The sequence below is a fragment of the Megalops cyprinoides genome, chromosome 4 (assembly GCF_013368585.1).
Source record: "Megalops cyprinoides isolate fMegCyp1 chromosome 4, fMegCyp1.pri, whole genome shotgun sequence".
Classification (NCBI taxonomy): domain Eukaryota; kingdom Metazoa; phylum Chordata; class Actinopteri; order Elopiformes; family Megalopidae; genus Megalops; species Megalops cyprinoides.
In genome coordinates this window covers 39380574-39402771 of record NC_050586.1, presented here as the reverse complement: position 1 = coordinate 39402771, position 22198 = coordinate 39380574, and the positions used below count along the sequence as shown (strand labels likewise).

General features: G+C 43.1%; 1 protein-coding gene across 4 annotated transcripts in view; it reads right to left on the bottom strand.

Moving 5' to 3' along the window:
• sema6a (sema domain, transmembrane domain (TM), and cytoplasmic domain, (semaphorin) 6A) overlaps nt 1-22198 on the bottom strand; it is a 79044-nt gene that overhangs the window by 44514 nt on the left and 12332 nt on the right. For all 4 annotated transcript variants that reach the window (XM_036526032.1, XM_036526034.1, XM_036526033.1 and 1 more), the window contains exon 2: nt 11281-11348. The gene's annotated coding sequence lies outside the window, so the exon portion shown is untranslated. The remainder of the gene's footprint in view (nt 1-11280; nt 11349-22198) is intronic.

The window sequence follows — 22198 nt, the reverse complement described above, 5'->3', positions numbered from 1 at the left end:
TTTGCACAGCGAGTTTGTGAGTCCTAGGGTGCTGTATATCATTACACAGGGAATAATTTATCCGTGTACCCTACCCCATCCATCTCGTCAGGCAATGAGGGAGAAGGCAGACGTTTAATTAAATAACTACGGACTCAGGGTGCCTCTGTCATAGGAGCATTTAACTGCTTGTTGTCCGGCGGCGAGGATTCGGTCGGTAAACACCGCACTGGGTGACTGGCAGGCCTGTAATTTACTCCATCTCCTGCGGCCTGGGCGAATAACCTCACATCTCAGTGTCAGGGCTGGACACATGCCCCTCGCAGAGGTGCGAACGCGGGCACGTACTAATGACCGCGGGCGCAGTGTGAAGCAACGACTGGAGTCCAGAGCTGGGACTCACGGGCAGGAGATTGGGCGGTCCAAATCAAAGGTGAAAGACCGCTGAGGCGTACTTGGTTTAGACACCCTAACTTCAAACAAATGGCCTGTTCAGTGGCCCAAATGCTTGCAGTGTTCACACTCACCATGAGTTGCAGGCTGAGTGCCTAGCTAGTTCAGGCCAAATTAATTCATTGATAGCAATTACCTGACTAACTCCACTGAAATATGTGTCCTTTTTCCCCCTGTTGCTGCATCAGTTTGTTAAATTACATGCTACTAGACTGCCTCGCCACAGAGGGAGCTCTACACCGATGCCCCACTCTTTGTTTTGAGGTCATTTCCTCTTGGTAATCAAAGCTAGCTGCTAATAGAGCATCATTAACTTTGTTTGCATAATAGGATACTATGGACATCTTTGCTCTTCTCCAAAATGAAGACCATATTAAACAATGTGTGATAACACTTCACAGCAAGTGATAAATCTGTTATGTGCATGAAATTCATATCCCTGAATTCACTGAAGTTTATAGTTGCTCCCCTCTTGAACACACGATACGTGTTTGTGGTAAAAGGTGGTAATTTAGAAAAAAAATGAAGTATAAGTGTCCAATATTTCTTTCAACAAAAATAGGCTGGAGGTTATACAAGCAAGCAATGGGTTAATTAGCAGAGCCATAACAGAGGAGTTTTACTGCAACTCTAATTGTCTTCAGTCAATGTAATTACTTACTAGGTATGCTAATATGACATGTTTTGGCCTATTTTCTATATTTTCACAATTATTCCTTACCATCTGAAAGGACGCTGTCTAGGTCATGCAAACACGAAGAGCAAAAGACAGTGTATCTGTGCATTTACTGGCAAAATTTAATCAAAAGGAGCCAAGCACTGGCTTTATGAGGCCCAACTAAATTATCCGCTGGCTTTACAAGGTTTCCGACATCGAATCAGTAGGTAAGGATGTGGATGTGACGAACATCCACGGGTGGCCAAACGTCTGAACCCGGACGACCATCGCTCTTAAATTACCGTGCGAGCAGCGGAACACGTTTCCTGACACGAGCGTCCAGGGTGCAAGCGGGAAACGTCGGGGCGTTTTCCACAAGAGCGACGCCAAGGTAAACAAAAACCAACACAAACGCAAGATAATACAGAGCCAATTACTGTCAGCGCACCGTCTACATTGCACGTCATCCTCAAAAAAAAAAAAAAAAAAACAACGTCCAATAACCCAGTCTCATTTCTCAAGCAGTCTCACCCTCCTTACTGAATAACAAAATGAATTCAATGGTGCTATGGGGCTGTTTCCTAGAGGCATTGACTGGGAAATTATGAGAACCCGCCCTCAAACCCCCCTGGTGGGCTCTTAAAAAGAACGTGACCCCCAAAGAGAATGAGGTTATGCATTTAAATAACAGGACCTTTTCCACACCTGTCAATCAACTGGGATGGCACAAGTAAACACTGAATTAAACTGAAGGCAATTCTGACAGGAAAACAACACAAGCTGAGACATGTTATTAAAGATTATGTAGGACTGGAATCATTTACCATTTCATAAAGCGTTTGTTTGAAAATTGTATTAATCTGTTTCACTGAGCCAGTAGTCTATTCTATAGTCTATCCCTTTATTTGCAATGATTGACTAGTTGCTAGATTAAAAGTGTATTTATTATTTTGGAACTACCAACTGTGCTCCTTTGAGAACACAGTGTGCTAACCATACTGTGCACAACCCTCTATATTGGGCTGTTTCCACGCTTGGTGGATAAGACTGGCTTTTAATGTGGATGTGGATTCAAGAAAACTAATGTAGCAGTAACAGGTAAACCATTAGGTGCCCCGGGGCAGCTGTCGTGTGCCTCATGCTAAATCCGTCTACTTTACTAGGCTTAAGAGACAGCTATTAGGTTTTCCTACATCCCTCAGGCACATATCAACAAAACAACTATGACTGTAAACGAGGCGACAACAACAATAAAAAAAAATCGCAAAGCAACTCAGCGCATGCCATGGGCATGAAAGGGTTACAGCCAATTTTGTTTTTAGAAATCTCTTTGTTAGCCCCTGCATCCAACCTGAGACATGAGCCAAACCTCAAGATGTACCACATCAAATGGAAACGCTCTTAGCAGAAGACTGAAAATAAGCCCCCGAAAAAAAAAAATCTATCTTAAGAGGATGATTCACTCAAAGCTGCCTGGCCTTAATTTCTGTAATAAAATTAAGGCAGAGATATTTTTCTGTCATAACACTTTGATTTTATTTCCAGCTCAAAGAAATGAACAATGATAAAAAGCAAAGGCCATTTTGCCCTTTGATTGAATAGGTGCCCTAACGGTAAAAAAGACTGTAACACTATCATTGGAGCAACTGAGTAATGAATGAGACCAGCTGAAACATGCTAGAGCAATTACAGCAGACATATATTTAACCAATCTTCTAAGTATTATTTAAAAGTATAGTCTTTGCAAAATGTATCATTTTGGAAATGTAAAGAGGTTCAAATTGATGGCAGGCCTCTAAGGTAGTTACAATAAATTTCAGACAGTAAATCCAAAACATAATGTCTCATGCATAATGACCCATGAGGTATTATGTTCTTTAAGTTAATTTCCCATTCTAACGATATGACTTAATTTATTACGGGCAGCAAGGAATATCCTCGCACCATTAACATAATGCGGGCCTTCTTGTCCTAGGCCTTGTCAGTGACAGCACGACGTCACTTTGCTGACCCTCCCCTCCCGCTGATGGCACAGGGATTGATCACCCGACAAAAATAGTGGCGTGTTCCCACCTTGGAGCGGTTCTAACAGTAATTCATAACTGCAGGAAGGAGGGGGAGTCCTTCAAACTGAATAATCTACGATTCCACAATGTGTCTCCAGCCCCATCTGTCACAAGCGTCAATTCTTCAGACACTCTCAAAGTGCACAGACCAAAAAAAAAAAAGAAAGAAAACCACTGAAAAATATGAACTTGAAATTGAGAAAACAACTTGTTAGAATGAATGGTGTTTTGCAAGTAGGCCCATGTGGAGTGCAGTTTATCATGTACGATGGTACTTGATTGCTATAATTCAGTTTAAAGTGGGCATTGCATTCAGAGGCACAATACCTGAGGTTTGTTTTTACAATTTTTTTTTTTTACTTCTCTCCAAAATTGCAGTTCTCTGATTGAAAAGGGCTCTTTCATTAATTCTGCCATTCTTCTTTGATGTAAAGTTGGACCGGGCTCAATGTTTATAATGTCAATAATTTCAGTTCTAAATAGAGTCAAATGGATATGAACTTCTTTAATTCACCATTAACATTTATATGAATGCGCATCCATTTATCATGAATAAAGGCAATTCATAGGCCAATCAGAGTTAAGTCAAGTTTGTTTCTCAGCTTTGTGTAGGACCATTATACAGTCGCAGGAAATGCAGACACACGGATACCTTTTAGACGCTCAACGTAACCCTTTCACAATTTTTTTTTAACAACAGCTACAACAACAAAATAACAATGCAATTACTTTCCATTCAAAGGTAATACAGCAACAGTCAAAACAATGACACCTCTTTCATCTGAACACAAAGAAAGGATGCTGTAGCCATGTGTTCGCCCAATCCCTCAGGGCTTTAGGTGGGGCGTGGGCCGGGCTGATCTGGCTTTGTGTCTGACTCCCAGCTCTCCGTCCCCAGCACACATGAGTACATACACCTGACACAAGACACACCAGCCAAGACGGAGACAATCTGCTCTGAATGAGCACAATGCTAATCTGTTAATGGGCTGAGCGGGGGTAAACAAGACAGGATGGCCCTGACAGCAGACGCTACCGCTACGCTGGACATCCAATGGGTCCCCATAAATCAAATAAAGCTCCAATGCAATTTCGCAGCCTTTGATAACCCTGCAAATGGCTAACGACTGCGGCTGCCTTTTTCATTTACGGAAGCCGTATGGAGTAACGCTTAGGGAACTGGACCGAAACGCTGCAGTGTCAAACCCTGGGAGGAACGCAGCTGTTCAGAGCAGAGGGAACCAGATTCTGCTTCTGGAAACATCCACCTTTATATAATATGCAGTGTGTAAAGTGTAATCTATGTTAGCCGACCTGGATAAATGTGTCTGCTCAGCAAATTAGTAATAAACTCTAATGTAATGCAGGGCAACCCGTGCCAGGAGAGAATTATTGATATTTCCCATATGACCTCCTGCAGCAGACCAGAAATATCATCCCGAATGTTCTACAACATAAGCACACAACCTGACAGTGCGATGCTGCCTTGTCACATGTCTGGTGGTTCGCACAGACAAAAGGCTGGAGAGGTGGCCAAGAATAAATGAGACGTCCCCTCACCTGCGACGTGCACAGCACCGTGCTCCTCCTAATTGGATATTGCGCTTTACAATCCACTGCAGCTCCAGGGCTGCACTAACCCTCCACCAATGATACACTGCCAGCCAATCAGCTTGCTCATTGTGACATAAGCAGTATCCACAACATTACACAACTTTTTACCACTGACATACATAATTTAAAGCCCTTTCGCGCGACGGGCCCTCTCCCCTCTCCACCTCTAGAGCCGTAGAGGAGCAAAGTGGCCAAGTTGGGCCATAAACCTCAGAACTGACTTTTCTCACACATTACAGCCAATCAGGAAAGGAACACCAAATTGTGAAGGTAGATAAGAGCCTGGGTAATCATGTTGTGTAAATCACTGCAGTGTCTCCCAAGCATTTAGCTGATACAGTCAACACTGGCACCTGGAAGAGCAAGGGCCCCTTGCCTTTGTGAGTGACAGTCCTATTTGTTTTCATTTAGCCTACAGCTTTCCAGTGTACTCTGAACTGCTCAGGTATGATCTTGTTTTTCCAAGCAATTTGTTTGCCCCGGTTTATCATGACACGATGTACAAGCCGATGACAGCACAACCAAAAATTAACCCCCCCCCAGCTGCTTGTGATGCGGCGCCCTGAAAACACATGAGCAATGGGTATAATTAATCTTTCCGTGGGAGTTCTCCGATTCGGGCGGCTCGTCAGAGCGCCACAGCGAAGCAACTAGTTGTTTACACTCCCTTGTTCTTTACGGAGCAAAGCTGTAATGACTAATCCCGCCAACTGAATCTACCGCCAAATAAAGTAATGCTCGATTGCCTTTGTCACACCTAACTCCACAGGATAATTGCGAATTAATCGGTAGGCGACACTAATTAAGTATTCCATCAACAAAGACTAGACTCAATATCATACTATAGAGACCTAATATGGCTGAGAATCAGATGTAAAACATTTGACAGTGTTATAGAATGGAGCAAATAAAATCGATAGGGAAGAGCCAATGGAATATAATATATAAGAAGCAACCCTATGTACCATCATTAAGTTGCCTGCACAACATCTCCGTGGCATGGATTACATTCTCCAGAGGGCAGACTAATTTCCCTCCTCCACCACCAGGCATTTAACCTTAGAATGCACAACGGCTGTTCAATAGGTAATTTTCCACACTGTGTCACTGGAGGTCTTTGATTACCAACTCCTCATATTAGCTGTGTCATGCAATTTTTCTAATGGAAATGTTCCATTAATCTAGTTACTGGGGCAATAGATCATGGACATCAATTCCCTCAGCAGTGCATGAGGAGTGACTCATTGAATCTTGAACCACTGATCTCACTGAAACAGAGGCAACCTGAGCGTGATAAAATAAAACAAAGATTAACTGCTGAAATGCATTAGCTGAATTCAGAATTTCAAACCAAAAGAATTATATTAAATAGGACTGTGCTACTCCTTGCATTTCTGCTTTGTGACAATGGATGACGTCAGCCTGTGTACAGCAGCCCAGTGTGAGATTAAATCTCCCACATCATTACAGTCAATTACCGAGCATAGTACGGTTTGGAGACATCTTCCTTTACAGGATATTGAATGCTGTTTGGTCCTCAAGTGGAAACAAAACACGAAAAAATTCAACTATCTGCAATCAATACTAATTACCAGTGAGCCTTTAAATGCATCATTTAACAGACTATGGCTTCACAATTCACAATTAACAATGTTGGAAGCTTTTCTCAAAAAAAAAAAAAAAAGAAACCGCTGATGGAAAACTATAAAACGCTAAACATAGCGTGCTTGTAAAATTTTCTCTCCTCTCACAGACCCTGCACTGTAACTCCACTTCCTGTGACCTTTATGATGACCTTTCCACCCTCCGGTTTCCTATTTTCAATACAGCTCTCCACAGGCCCGCTTACAAATTTAGTACCTCCCTGCCCCCCCCCCCCCCCCCCCAAAAAAAAGGGCGGTGTACCAGGCACATTGCTCTACCAGCCTGGAGGAGGAAGAGTGGAGCTGATGATGGGCAGAAGAGGAGGAACACTCCCGCGGCACGAAACGGCGCATGGCGGTATTACACCTGCAGCTTCCGCCTGTCAATCCGAAGAAGCAAAGGAACTTGAACTTGTCAGACTGGGTTCTGTGATGTTTGCCTAACGCCGGGATTATGATTCCTTTCAACTAAAACCCTGCCTGCTGGCGAATAAATATCAGGCATGAAGGAGCTTAAGCTGTCCCCGAGCAGAGCGCTGCGTACCCCGATACCCCGATACGGAACGGGCCTTGGAAGTTTGGCGGCAGAAGTGCCTCGCTTCACGGAAATCGTAAACATACCTCAGACGTGTTTACTTGGGAGCCGAGGCCCTTAAAGCGGATTTGAAAATCCTCTGGCCACGTTCGGCTCTTTGAAGAGCTCTTCTTGAGGGTTTGACGAATTATTCATTGAAAGATTATTCATGACGCTGTTTTTTTTTTTAGAAGACGTACTCAATACCGCAGGTTGAGAACCCGTTGCCCACTTTAGTACAAACACGTCTTGACAGTATCTTTAATGTTTGAAGAGGGGCATAATAATTAATATATTGATTATCGTTAATTAATTAATAAAAAAAAACATCTGTGGAATGCTCCAGTTAATTAACTGGCCGTCTCTGCTTTTCATCTTCTAAAAGCCTCTGTGAAGATCTTCTCGAAAATATAAACAAATCTTGTGTTTTCATGTAAACACTGGATCTTTTTGTGCTAACTATGGCTCAGGCTTGAATCAAAACAAAAACATGTTGTTGAAGTTATATTTCCACACTGTATGCAGATCAAAAATTTTAAAAATGACAAATATATATGCAGGCACAAATACATATTTGCCAATATGGGACCACAATAACAACCTTCAGATACTTTTGTTATTGGTGCCAAAATAGCATAGCCACAGACAAAGCAGCTTCCTAGACTACAGACAGGCTTCACAAATTTCACACTCCACCTGTGTACGTCGCCATCCAATATGGGAAACAAATATGAATCCCATTTTGTGAATAAATTGGGTTTCCTTGTGGGAAACTTACCATCCCATCCCCATAGGAGCGTGTCCACTCGTAGGCTTCCATTAACAATTCATTTCAATTCCTCTTGTCAATGCAATTTATCATTGGTGGATGACTCCTGGATCCTGTGGCACAGTGCGGAGATAAGCACGCTGGCCCGGGTCTGTTCATGCGGAAACGATATCCAGAAAGAAGTGTGCCGTCTCGGTGAACTGCGCTGGCCTGGGCTACTTTGTGTGCGGCGGCTCTCAGGCGGAATGGCTTCCATCTGTTTATTTCATGTTTCTGGATGCCACGCAGCTTAAACCCATAGGAAAATTTGATTAATGAGTGAGCCTGAATAATGTAAAGTAACTTAATGGAATTGAAGACTCCGCGACTATCTCTTTGAGGCTGATTAGGCTCAAATATCCACTCAACTAATGACTGGGGCGAGGACTGGAGCTGCTGTCCGCTGCCATGCTGGCCTTAGGAGGACAACGGTCTTCCTTCCCTCAGCGGGTGTCGTGGCATGAGCCTCTCGTGCAACGGCCGCCCCCCTTCTCATGCACCGGCTGCCCCCCCTGCCACCGTGCTTAATCCAAGGACAGCTCTGGCATCCAGGAACGTTGTCAGCAATTACTGTCTACGAGCAGCAACAATGAAACCTGCGTCTTCCTTACCGTCGGTGTCAGTCTTTAAGACTTAAGAAGATAAGCCCGCTCATCCTCTGCCTTAAACCATTTAACCATTTGTGCATTTAATTCCAGAGACCCATGCTCAGACAATGCAATTTTTCAAAGTGGAGCACCACCAGGCTCAGAAACGAGGCTCAAACACAAGGCCTGTCAAAACAATTCAGCCACTTCGACCTAAACAGTCGACTGAATGCTTAGCCAACTGCTACCCTTCAGGAAGTACATAATAAATTAAATAACCAATGTGCAATTTAAATGATTTACTATTTAACACAAAGAAGCTACTTATTGTTATATGCAATTATACCTATCACATTATCATCACATTATAAGTTTGCAGCTCTGCATTCATTAAAGCATTATTTAGACCAGTTCAACAACTAAAGCTGTTTCCAAAAAAACCCATCCTTAACCCTGAAAGTTTTGCAGAAGTGAGTTGCCTTTCATAATGTTATCAAGTGAATAAAATTAACATGGTAAGTAAATGAATAAGCATAAGCATGACATGTAAATTATTGATGAGGCAACAAACTTTCAACCCACAAACATCCACATGCTCCATGCAGGGTGGGGCCTCAGACGTATGGGTGGGGCTAACCCCCCCTTTTTGCCACCAGATGTAGCAATCATGAAAAACAATTTTGATGCATGCTGTGCTTCAGAGCATACTCTGCAATTACTTTACTGGGATACAGTTAACTCTTAAAAAAGGGATTGAACAACATTTGGAGGAATAAATGGATCTTTTCTTCCAACAAACAATGTTATTTGCTAAATGGGGGGAGTCAGGGTTGGGGGCCTGCAAACAACCCGCCAAGGACCTTGACAGGAAAGCACAGGTTGCTGCAAATGTGCTCATTCAAGATGGCTTCTCTGCCCATGATGATGTGCCGCATTAAAATGTAAAGCAGTCAGGGTTACAGTATTCAGCATTTCAGGTAAATCCGCCTTGGAGTGGCTCATTGAGAGGATTAGTGAAAGCTTCGCTCCGGAGGCCCACAGATATGACTGTATCTGGTGGGAACAGAGCCCCCCTCCAGCCAGCACTACAAATCAAAGTAGCTGCTCTTTATTCGACTCAACAAGATTAGGCCACCTCCATAACAGCAGAATTAATTAACATTTTCAATTTAGACCTGCCACTCCGGTTGGTGATAGAACACCCAATTCTAATTTTTCACATTAACTAATTCGCAGCCAGTCTCCGAGCTTGCTAGGAACGCAGCCGTGCGCCGTCACAGTTTGAAACACACCTCAGCAGTTAGAAACCAAAACTCACGGCTATGGTACAAGGCATGAAATCCATACTGCGCGTCGGTACCCCGGGCTACGCGCTCAACTCCCGAGAAAAAAAGCAAAGAGAAATAACAACTGCAGAGGCTGACGGGGCCCAGCCGAGAGCATGTGAGAGTTGCAGGAGTGCGGGAGGAGGGGGGTGGGGAGGTGGAGAGTTAAAGGAGGCATTGTCCTCAGGAACAGATTAACTATTTTAAAAAAAGGTGACGTCGGTTGCTGCTCGTGAGCCCTCCGTCTAATCAAGGCCTGACATAAGCTCATTGAGCGCAGTTCCACGGCGCAATCAAACCGCCTGCAGACCAGGGCCAAACTGTAATGAAACACCATGACCAGACCTGCCACTGATTAAAACTCATTATACCGCTCCAAAGTAATGAATGAGTGGCCCGGGAATGTGGTCCCTGCCCATGGAGGCCACCGGGAGCGGGTTGACGTTCACTTTCAAGAAAACAGGGGGCTGCGAGTTGAGGAATGAACAAAAAATGAAAACAAAAGAAAATACCACTATTGACCAAATTACCTTTTTTCCATTCTCGAAGGGAAACAGTATATTTTGTTTCGGGAGAAATCATAAAATTCCAGTTGACGTTTTTGTGAAGAAATGCAGATATTTTTCGGAAGTTAATATATGCTTATGCTTGAACTGTAGTCATACCACAAACTCCCAAGCGAAAACCCAGAATGGGATGAAACAGTTCTCTAAACACAAACATCGGTTCCAGTTATGGAGCGCCAGCCGTTTCAGAAGTTTCCATATTTTGCTTTGCCCTATTGTTCACAAAAATATCCACAGAATTTAAAACCCACAATCGTCCATTGACTGGATCGCTTCCTCACATCCCACCACACTCCTCCGCAACACACGAACCCTTTCAGTCATCAGCTGCTCTGTCTTCCCTTAAGATAATTAAGTCTTCCCACCCAGCATGACTTATCAAACTACAGCATTTCATTTCACAAATCTCCAGGCTCTCTGGGGCCGCTTTGGCATTTCCCTCGGCGTAGCTGGCAGCGGACCGGAGGAGGGCTCGGAAGGAACATGCCCAGTGTCACGGTCCCACTCAGAAAACTCCATTCACCACGCCGGCCTCCTCTGCCAGGAGCGGCCCCCTGAAATATGGCCGTACGTGCTGAATTCCCATTTGTTTTTTTTTTCCTCCCGTGACATCAGTGCTCTTTACCATCAGTGGTAGAGAAACATTCCCCATCAGTGGGGAACATTCTCCGTAAGAGGCTGAGAAATAGCTCACCCTATGTTTTCACTTACCACATTTTGTGGCACTCACATGCTGCCAGGACTCAGTCTGAATAAAGTGCTGGAAGCACTTGAAAAAGGTAATGTAGACATTTCCATAAGAGTAATGAATACCTTGTACTTGCCCCGGGGTACAAAGACTCTGAATAACCTAAGTCATCCATACAATAAATCTCCACGCCTTAATGCTTCCACTCTGTACACCTATGAATATGATACTTTCCTCTTGCTATGTCAACGAACCATTAAATTACAATTATACATTCACAGCACAAGGATAAATACACAAATATTTAAACATGATCTACCTTAAGATTTTGAACGCGCTGGCATGAGAGTTTCCGATGACCAACCCAGCATTATTTTCTTCTCTTCTCTGAAAGAAAGAAGGACAGCACATTAACAATTTGCTGTAAACTTTTGGCACTTTTTCTGCACCGCGTTTCCTGTTCATTATTTAGGTGACGTCTTAAATGCTCCAAGGCAAATATTTATCAGCCTTCAAAACATTCATTCAAGAATGATTACAGAGAGAAGGAACCCTTGAGTATTAAATTATTTGACAGCATAATGTGATAGCTTTCTGAATTTGCGGAACAGTGCATCAGTCTTAGCGGCATCTTTGGCTTGGAAAGCCTTCATACTATAGTAAATTCCTCTGTGCTTCATGGGGCATGTTCCTCATATAGTGCATAAAAGGACAATTTGAAAGAAATTCCAGAAATGGTACCCCTTTCCAAAGGTTTCTACAATTATGTACAATTTGAATTTCTGAGTTGGAGCAACTGAAAAAGCGATGACAGGCCAACGTTTTAATCATGCTGATGATAATTGTTTGAAATGTGTGTTTTGGTTTCAGTCTGGTAGCTGCACGGCAGCAGTCTTTAAAGGCTGGTAAATACCTACATACGGCTAAACGCACTGATGAAAGCTCAGAACGCATTTTTGCTGGCATTTCATTACATGCTTGAGACCACTGACCAAAGGATATGCTCAAATCATCTTGTCTCCCGGGTTCCACCTCTGGGCATGTCTTGGTGTGCCTTGGACCACATTGCTTTCCAACAAACACCATGGTTCATGGTTTAAATGCTGTATCAGTGCCTGGATTAGGCCTCTATGTTGTACAGAAGTGTGTAAATAAAAACATGAAAGTATTTAATGATGTGTAAGCTAATCAGAAAACCTTTCAAATCTGACAAGGCACTAGTGTTCAGGCAAGACCTTTTTGCAAACACAGCTAGTTCAGTTGTGGTATTTCATGCCTTTATCATGTTATTGAATGCATCCGCAGGCTTTACAAAGGCTTATGCAATGGCTGGAAGCCGAGAATCTCACACTACCGTGGCTACCAAGTGCTAGCTATAGATATAACTCTATGAACCATGAGTATTGGAACACATCCCCCACCATGCAGCTGCAGAGAAATCTCTTCCCTTGTGATCGTCAGATTATGAGTAAGCTGAATGGTGTCACTAGTGGTGGCCAGCCAGCAGGGATCAGTCCTATCAGAGGAGCCAGGGGATAATCACCTTAGTGGAACATTCATTCTCAGACCATAATGTATATGGAGGAGAATGAATTCAGACTATGGCCGCTTACTCATTTCTAATGTGTATTACAATGGATTCAGAGTGTGAAATGGAAAAGATGGGACTGGACATATGAACTCATCTCAGGTAACTATTGGTTTTGATATTGATTTTGATTATTCTGGGAAACACAGGTATAGCAGCATGTGAAGAACTACTCAGCTGTCTTAGGCTCAGGTATTTGAAAGATACGTCTCCCTATAGCCATTACTGGCTGGTTGAGGGATAAATCTGATGCTAAAATGGCCTGAGTGGCTTTTTGACTGGCAGAGCAACGTGGCTGTTTGTCAGAGTCCTCTTTGTTTGGTTTGACACCAGACTATTTAGACAGGTTATTTTGGCAGCTCTGTGCCAACACCGAACATGACATTGCCTCAACAACAGTTTGCGTTTCTGCATCGTTCACAGCACACTGTAGACGTAATCAAAAAACACCACGTAGGTTTAAACCCAAACAACACTGAAGGCCACAAGGGACTCTGTGTCCTAACAGTTGAAAGTACTTAAATGCTATGAATCTAAGCAGTCGAACACCTGGGATTTCAATTCCCAACCCTCTTGTCATGGAGGTCACTCCAAACCTCTCACTACAACAAACAAGAAACAAACTGTGAAGGGAAAGCAAACTTCACATTTACATACAAAACAGTACACATTTCCTGGCTCAAATGATATACTACAGAGAAAACTATCAGGGATAACTGTAATCTTAAATCAGCTCTACCATTTATGTTGCAAAACTCCCTCCTTAAGAATTTTTTCCAGGGTTTCTGAGCAGCTATATCCTTTCTTTAATATCTTTTACAGAAAGGAAAATATGAAAGGTGAAAGTCATCTAGCAGAGGCATGGTAAAATCAATAGGGTTTTGATTCAGCCTAATGCTTTATCCATTCTACACCAACAAAGTTGTTTTTGTCAAGGTTCTGATATTTGCAGCGGTGAGGAACAGAAATGTGATTTCTTTAAACAGGTAATGTGTTGCTTTCTGTCGCCCACCATGGGAGCTCACAGATTGCTAATCAATCAAATGGTGATGATCTGCAGTGGGAGCCTGGCTCTTTCTGCGGGGTCTCAGGCGAGTGGAGACATGCGGTTTCCTCAATCAACAAAACAATCACCTGCGCGCTCGGGTCAATTAACATTTGCAGAACAAAGCCACTCTTACAGGAGAGCTCCAACCGTCACTGCGTGACAGAAATGATGAAGCAACGTGTGACTGTGCATTTACCTGTGGTTCACAGCCAATATTACTTTTGAGAAACTGTGACACAACAGGTCAGTTTAAGAACAAATACAAAGGATAAACTGGATTAAACTCATATTATGCAATAGACCATAAAAAAGCTGATTTTCAGCATGGAAATGCAAATTACAATATCTGTCTTGTATAATTGCTCATTTTGATGTTTGGTTATGCTTTAAAAAGGCACTTCTGTAAAAATATTACCTTCAGAAAATACACAATTCTCACCAAAGCACAATCAATACTGAGTATGTTAAGGACCATTGATGCTTATGACTGAGGAGCAATAATGACCTTTAGCTGTATCCAGCTGAAACTGAGGACACCCACAACAGAATAATCAATACTCTGTTCCTAGCATATTAGAGTGCTTTCTGCTCAGGAAAGCCGTCAACTTTGCAGCCCTCAGGCACACAGGGACAATGTCACTGAATAAGGCCCCTTTCAGCTGGCTCATCCCTTCTCCCAAATTAAAGGAGAAAAAAAAAAGTTTTCAGAAAACGTCCCGATTCCGTTGCGGCAATCAAGAGTAACGGAGTAAAAGAACAGCTCACACATGGGTGGGTATGTGGGTCACTTCTAACTTGGTGAGGCCAAAGACTGGCTGCGTTTGCTCCCGCGGCCAGCAAAGAGGGCACCCTCATCTCTTTCCCTTTCCAGCCCAGCTTTGTTTTGCAAACCTGCACCCCCGCACTCCCCACACACACCCCCACCAACCACCACCCTCCCCCCGCCCCCATGTTCCCCTTCTTTAACTCCCGGGCCACGTGATCCCAACCGACGCCTTTGTGAAGAGGCTTAACCAAAAGGGGCCAGCCAGTGCGACCAATTAGTCGAGCCCCATGGGGTGACATGGTCCGTCAATAGGAGAGACCCCCTCTGAACACCCCCACCCCCGCTACCACCACCATAGACAGTGTACACACATCAAACTTCTTCGTAGCCTTTGAGGGAGCATTCCAAATACAGGTCACACACTAGCAGAGTACAAGTGAAAGTGGCCCCACATTCTGAGAATTTGGCTGGTCCCTTCCCCAGACAGTGCTGTTACACTAAATCAGTGTCCTGCATGGAAAACAACACTATCCACGGTCTTGAGATGTCCCATCACCCCCCTGTCTTTTGTCAGCAGGCTTTCCATAAGATTCATGGCAGAATCTATCGTTAGTTAAGGACCTGATTCGATTACAATTGTAAAACTGCATCTAACAAATCAACTAACTCCATTCCATTGATTTCATTTGAATCTGATTACAGATGGCAAAGACTTTTTCATATTGATATAAAATGGACTTACCAAAAAGTAAAAGGTCTGCACATTACTGTGGCTGAAATGCTGTGTTTGCCAATTTTTTTTTCTAAGTAACTTTCTTTAGAAGAGAAAGATGTGTACTGTGCACAGACACCGATTCAAGCACGACTTAATGATGTTTATTCAGCCGAGTCACTTTTTACACTGTCTCTTCCTAAAACTTACAACTTCTTGCCTGCTTGTTAACATGAGGTTAACTGCAGTTCACGTAAAACCACAAAGGCCCCAAACCTCCCCCTGTTGCAACTCGGCTCCGCTTCTTAAGCGCTATACAGGTTCAGCTGTGGGATTTGATTTTGACTATGACAGCGCTGCAATAACACGAACTGAAACGAACAGAAGAACTGCTGGTTGCGACGGCACAGGTTGTCTCCGGCTCGGGAGCCGAGAGAGAGACGTGACTGTTCGATGAGAGGCGCGGTTGTCTCTCGGGGCTGTTGGCGGGAAGAATAATCCTGTCATTTTGCTCGACTCAGTCTGCCGGCCACCGCTGCCATTTCAGCGCTGTGAAATTGCGGCCCGGAGAAGCACTAGACTGTGCCCGCACTTGTTCGACTGGCCGCTTCATTAATTTGCTACGCGCTGCCCTCTCATCGGTGAAATCGATGACATCATCGCCGCCGTCAGGTTCTCAGCCTCCCTTCCCTTGTTATTGTGATCTGAAGCATTTTCCCCGCTGCTAGCCCTCAGAATAGATTTGTTCTACGTGACTCATAATTTCCGATTCACCTGAAACAGACAGAACGGTCTGAGGGGCGAAATTATGATGATGAGGCACCATTTGCACCTGTTAGGCCCCAGCGAACCGCCACCTCTCCCAGGCGTCATGCATCGGGGCCACGGCCCATTTGCTGCGATCCAAATTCATACATTTAGGCCTTAATTAATGGAGATGATCTCCACTGACGACAGCACCCGTAACACAAGACCGGTGGTTCTCCATTTACGGACGGCATCAATTTAGCTCTAATTAATCAGTCTTTTATTAATTAACAAGTCATTGTTTGAAAAAAAAAAAGAAAAACGATCCCCAATGCATAGCCCCAGTGCAGCACGTCCACACAGGCATCCAGATGCAGACACCACTAGCTCTACTTTAAAGGCACAAAACAACCTGCTAAAATGTGTTTTCTAGTGTTTTTGTTTTAGATTTGTGCATCACACATTATTCATCTGTGAATCTTCTATTTACTCTTCTGTGTGTTGTCCCTCAAGGTTCTCACCACACGTCGTTCCATATGCAGGTCCATTTCCATCAGTGTGCTTCATTGGGGATCTTCCCTTCATTGCATGTCACCCTCAACCCATCTCAGTGTGTGTGCGTGTGTGTGTGTGTGTGTGCGCGTGCGTGTGTGCGTGTATTTGTGTGCGCCCGTGCTCATGTGTACACACAGATGGAAAGACAAATTGACCTTGATTTTCCTCGTTTGTTCTCCATCAGCCTGGTGGAGACTCTCCGCTGGCTGAGAGCGGAGCGCTTGGAATGTGGGACAGATCTGAACATGAGGTCTCTCCACCAGAACCGGCTCCCACTGTTTATCGGCTGGCGAGGTGTTGCTATGCTCTTTCAGCACAGGGATGACAAAAACACGCCACTTTCACAACACTTCCACAAGAAAAAAAACGCAATTACTGCACCAGGCATCCATTTTCTCTTTCAGGCCCAAAAATGAATGCACAAAAGAAATAGGATAATATGTTTCCCTGAATTCAAATTTGGCAGGAATCTGTGCTGAATGAAAATCTATCACAAAAAGCACAAAACAGTTGAATGTGCTTTAGTGTGCTGAAAGGACACAAATCAACACATGAATTTTACCATCACACAACTTCACAAAAGGCTTTTGGCATTTATAATACTCACAGATAATACGCAGATAAGTTGTTAAATGCATTCAGGATCTGACTCTAATCCACATTTTGTTCCTCTACTTGACAATTTGAAGTTCACTAGAACCAAATTGGGTACCAGTGTGGAGGAGTGGGAAATAGTTCCAGTTGCTGTTTAGGTTGACTTTACTGATATTTTTACAAAGGCCCCACCTTGTAAATGAGCCTGGATATAAATACAGTATAAGCGGCCTTAAAAACAAAAATGCTTTGCTTAGTGGTTGTTAAAATGTATGACAGCGATAAACCAAATTTTCTTCTGTGCCAGCAAGAGAGCCTGCTGCTATGTGATTGTCTATTCTATGAATAATGTAATAGAATAAGGGCAATAGATCTAGAAGTGTCACAACTGTTGAAGTTAAGCACTGGTAAGAACTGGCCCGATGCCATCAAAAACATTCATCAAAACTAGGATGACAACCTGATGCAGTCCGTCGAACCCTCTGATTGAGAAACATCTTTCGAAACCCGAACACGCTACGACATTTATTTCTTTTCCATGTCAAAGTTTGCCATTTTGTTTTTCTAAGGGCAAAGGATAAGTTTTTCAGATGTATGTGTCAGGACTTTGGCCTCCTTTTCTGCTGCATCATGATATTGTAAGATTCAGCATTTAATTAAAGAAAATAATACAGCATGGGACCACTTTAGACCATGTCAATGTTTGCAGTTTTATTCATGTGTTTTTAAGGGCAAAGGTTGCACAGTGCTGCTGTTGTGTGTTCTTGGAGACACTGGCCCTGCGTGATATCGTATCACTCAGAGTTGCATACAAGAACGAAAAACGTTCCCAGAATGCTCGACCTCGACCTCCGATTTGCAGACAGGGTCTTCGTTTTCCAGGGGTGTCAGGTACCGATTAATGGCCCGGTCGTCCGTGGCACAGGAAGTTTGCCGTGCCTCAAAATAGACATTATCGGACCAACATTGCGCGCTAACCCAAATAAAAGGAAGCCCTTCCATTCAGCCGGGGGACGGTGAAGGTCCTGCTATCTCCATCTTTCCGGCGCATCCTCTCCTACTCCCCCCGCCCACTCACCAGAACAGTGGGACCGGAGACCGGGTGGGGCCGTCTGTGCTCCTGTAGCCTTGGCGCTTGCCCTTTGGCTGAGTCGCTGCATCGATAATGGAACGGACAAACAGGCTCGTGCAGACACACCAAAAGTCATCCTGCTAACACTCAGATGGACACAAATGAATGAATCCTGTGAATAAGGCTTCAGCGCCTGCTTCTCTCTGTCTCAAGTACGTGAAGAAAAATCTCATCAGACAACAATCAAGGATCAAGCTGGGTCTCTCTTCAGCATGCGCTTCATAGGCCTGTCCAGTTTCAGTGACGCGTTTTCACGCATACAAACAGGTGCATTTGCAGTGGCGTATCTTCGCTACACTTATAATGCAGGGAAAATTGCTTTTCTTGGCAAATGGGCTGTCTACATTGAAATCTACTGCCGACTTCCAGTTTTGTTAATATTGGGACTCGTTCAAAACAAACCCTCCCGTGTATCGTTCATCTAAAAGTGCCATACGTAAAAATTTCCGGAGGATTATTTTTTGATAGGCTGTTCATTAAAACGGGGAAATTCATTTTCTTTCTGCCTCATGTTGTCTGTTTACCAACAACACAATGGCTTTTACGTTAACAAGAGATGTCAGTGGACCATGCTGCATCCGCTATAATGAAGCCCGTTCTCTCGCTCTCCCTTCCCTTCCCTCATTCCGAGGAGGGTCAATTAAGCTACCTAAATACTAAATGCTGTCACATTCCATACAGGAGAGCACAATCAATGACTACTTTCATTAAACCAACTCGGTCTGAAAAAACAAGTTCAGAAACGATTACCATATGAAAACTACAGAATAATTTATAACCTTGACAGATCTCCACTGGGCTCAAACTGTCTGTGCTCAAGCGGTGTTATTTGAAGTGTACAATGAGCGCTTGTGTCCCGCTCTGCTTCGTTCTCAGGGTTCGAGCACATTAACTTCACAGGGGCTCACACACAAGCTCTGTGCTGCCAATTGGCCTATTGTGTGGGGCCTTCAAACAGGCAGAGCTCGCATTTTTAACATTGTCTTCCGCCTCCTGACTTGAGGACACAGGATTGAGTGTTGCGCCTATCAAGTACAATTTCCAATATTGTAAATATGGGAGATCCGATACTTTGATGCGCCTCATTTAGACCCATTGGTATCGACCGAAACCTGAGACAGGAAATATCACTTTGTTTGTACAATACGTAACTACGGCCTATTTTTCTTATCTATTCATATGATACACTTGGATTGGAAACGTGGAGGGTAGGTCTTTGTGATCTGCCTCTTGCTTACGTCCCCAACCTTCAAGATATGTAGAAACATAATGCACTAAATCTAGGATATGTGAGATAGAATTACTGTTATTCTCCCTGTTGTTCAAATGTACCTTTTTTTTTGCTCTTGTTCTTGGAATTTACAGAAGTGTTCTTTCTGTGTGTGGCAAACTAAGCTGGATGAATATATATGAATATACATATATGGACATATACATAAATATACATACATATACAGTGGGTTGGAAACACCATGTAAAACAAAACCTCACATTTTGACATAAGTACATTGCAAAAGAAGTCTGCAAATATTTCATATTAATGTCATATTAATGTTTGACAGCAACATAACAAATGTAACAGATTTTGAAAGTGGTCAAATGGCTGATGCCAAAATTGCAGCTGCCTCATGGAAATGGCAAAATTATTTAATGTATCAACGGGGACAACATATTCCAAAGAAGGAAAAACTGCATCAGGAAAGAAGGAACTGTGGTCACAAGTTAAAGCTCACCAACAGGGACAGATGTACACTTAGTGCCACTACAGCTAAAAATCCATAAAAAACAGTCTCAACAGAAAACTGTACACTGTGAGTTTCACACAGCTGATATTGATGGTAGGGCTGGCATTCAAACAACACCCAACAATAACGCATAACCTAGTGTAATAAGCACAAATAAGCACAAAACCTGGACTTCTGAGCAGTGGAATAAAGTATAATAAATAATAATGGTAAGTTGTGTTTATTCTTTTTCCTACATTCCTCAAATAATTGTTCTTGAAAAATGGTTCAATATCCCACCAGAAACAGTTCAAAACATGTACATCAACATTCCAAGAAAGTCTGAAGGCAAAGGGTGGCCAAACTCCTTATTAGTTAATAAATATTCATGTATTGTTTGGTGTTTACATTATTTTGTCTACCCCTGTTGTATATGTATATGTATTACACTATATATACTTTTTTGCTTGCACAACCAGCCCACAAGATACTTGAGAAATTGGACAGCTGACCACTCCAAGTTATGACCAATGAGAAATGTGATCCAACGCATGGGAGCTCCATTGGACATCTGACCCAACGGATGCTGAACCCGAGATACCCACCCTATCTGACACCCAACTCAAACACACGAATCGTCACTCATCTCACCGTTGGGACATTTGACCCAGAGCACATGTCCATCCGACACCCGATCCTTCAGATACCCAACTCATTCAGATAGCAGGCCTATCAAACACCTGACCCATTCCACACCACGCCCAATGGGCAACACCACAGCTGTGCCAGTTTACCACTTCATTGATCTACAGTTTCACCATCTGTCAGGATAAGATACCAAAATGAAATCAAACTCCATCACATACATCATTTGGTTTTAAGTAAACACAATTCAAGATTGAGAAATAGAGGTAAAATATTGTGCAAGTAAGGTTTCAGCACTTTGCTTGATTATTTAACTACATAAAATCCTAGGACAAACTGCAAATCATGTTGACTGGATTCCATCCATAGTCCGTTTATTCAGATTCAAATGCACTGCTTTCAGCTGTGGGGCTGTAGACTTTGATTAGCAGGTGGGTCAAAATTCAGTCTGGCTTTAGTCAACACTGGGCCTTGATTCAATTAAATGATTCTACAATACAATAACTTTATTCCCCATTCATGTTCAAAGTGCTTTTCCTTTAGACACAAAGGTAACACAGGGCATTGCTAATGATACCCATATCAGCTAACAATGCTGGGTGTTTTATATTAAAATTCAACTCACCTGCTAATCACAAGTAATTATCTGGTGCAGTTTCAGCATGTCTGTATCTCTCCAGTTACTGAAGCTTCAAGGCTTCCTGATAGAAACAGAAGTGATGGTCTGTGAATCTAGGACAGACAAAATATTAATGTCATCACTGACTATGATTTCAGTGTCTGTTCGATAACCTCCAAAGATGTAATCCAATGCCCCCCCGTCTATGCAAATAAATACCAGTGGCTATAAATGGCTCCAAAGTGCTGCAAATATTTTACCTTCTAGAATCAATATTTTGTTAACTTTTTGTTTTATTCCAAGTCAGTGCATTTAACTGGGGGCTTACAATTGTATATTGGCAGCCTATACTCCTGCACTGCCTGAAATTCAGCCTTGGTCTTTTGAAGAAATATCAGTGGGCGCACAGCAGATTCAGAGACTGAGGATATTGATGGCTTGCCCTTGCCAGCCAAGAACTCGGGGAAACAAATACAAATCATTTAGCTGAATGAACCTACACACCTTCCATAAAAACCTGACATACTGTTTGGCATTTATTTGACTTCATCACCTTTCTTTTACATATTTATTCACTACATGAAAATAAGCATTCACGCTAAGCCCAGACTATAATGGTGTGGACTTTGTTATCAGCAGCTCACAGCCCCAAAAATGAGGTGCTGCAGCCATGTGTGTTTCACACCTACATTCAATCAACATCACAGACAACGTAAAGGCTGGGCTGTGCTACCCGTCACTTTGTGGATGCGGCGGTGAAAATTACATGGATGCAGTAATTACGGTCTCCTCCGCCTCAGGGGGAAAAGCAATAAGCAGTCAAACACTAAGTCATTGCTCATAATAATCTGGGTGGGGATCAAAAAATTGTGGTGCTCAGGTAATTGACCTCATCCTGACTGCTGCTCTCAGCCAATCACAGTGGGCTGTCTGGATGCCAAGGAGATGAAGAGCTTTTGAAGGATAGATGGCTTCCTAAATTTAAAAATGGCTGAGGGATCACTTTGTCAGACGACGCCAAAGCCACTACTGCTGGGACTGCATATATTATGATAGGAGTAATTGCAATAACTATAATGGATAAATTATTTAAGGAAGGATTTGAAG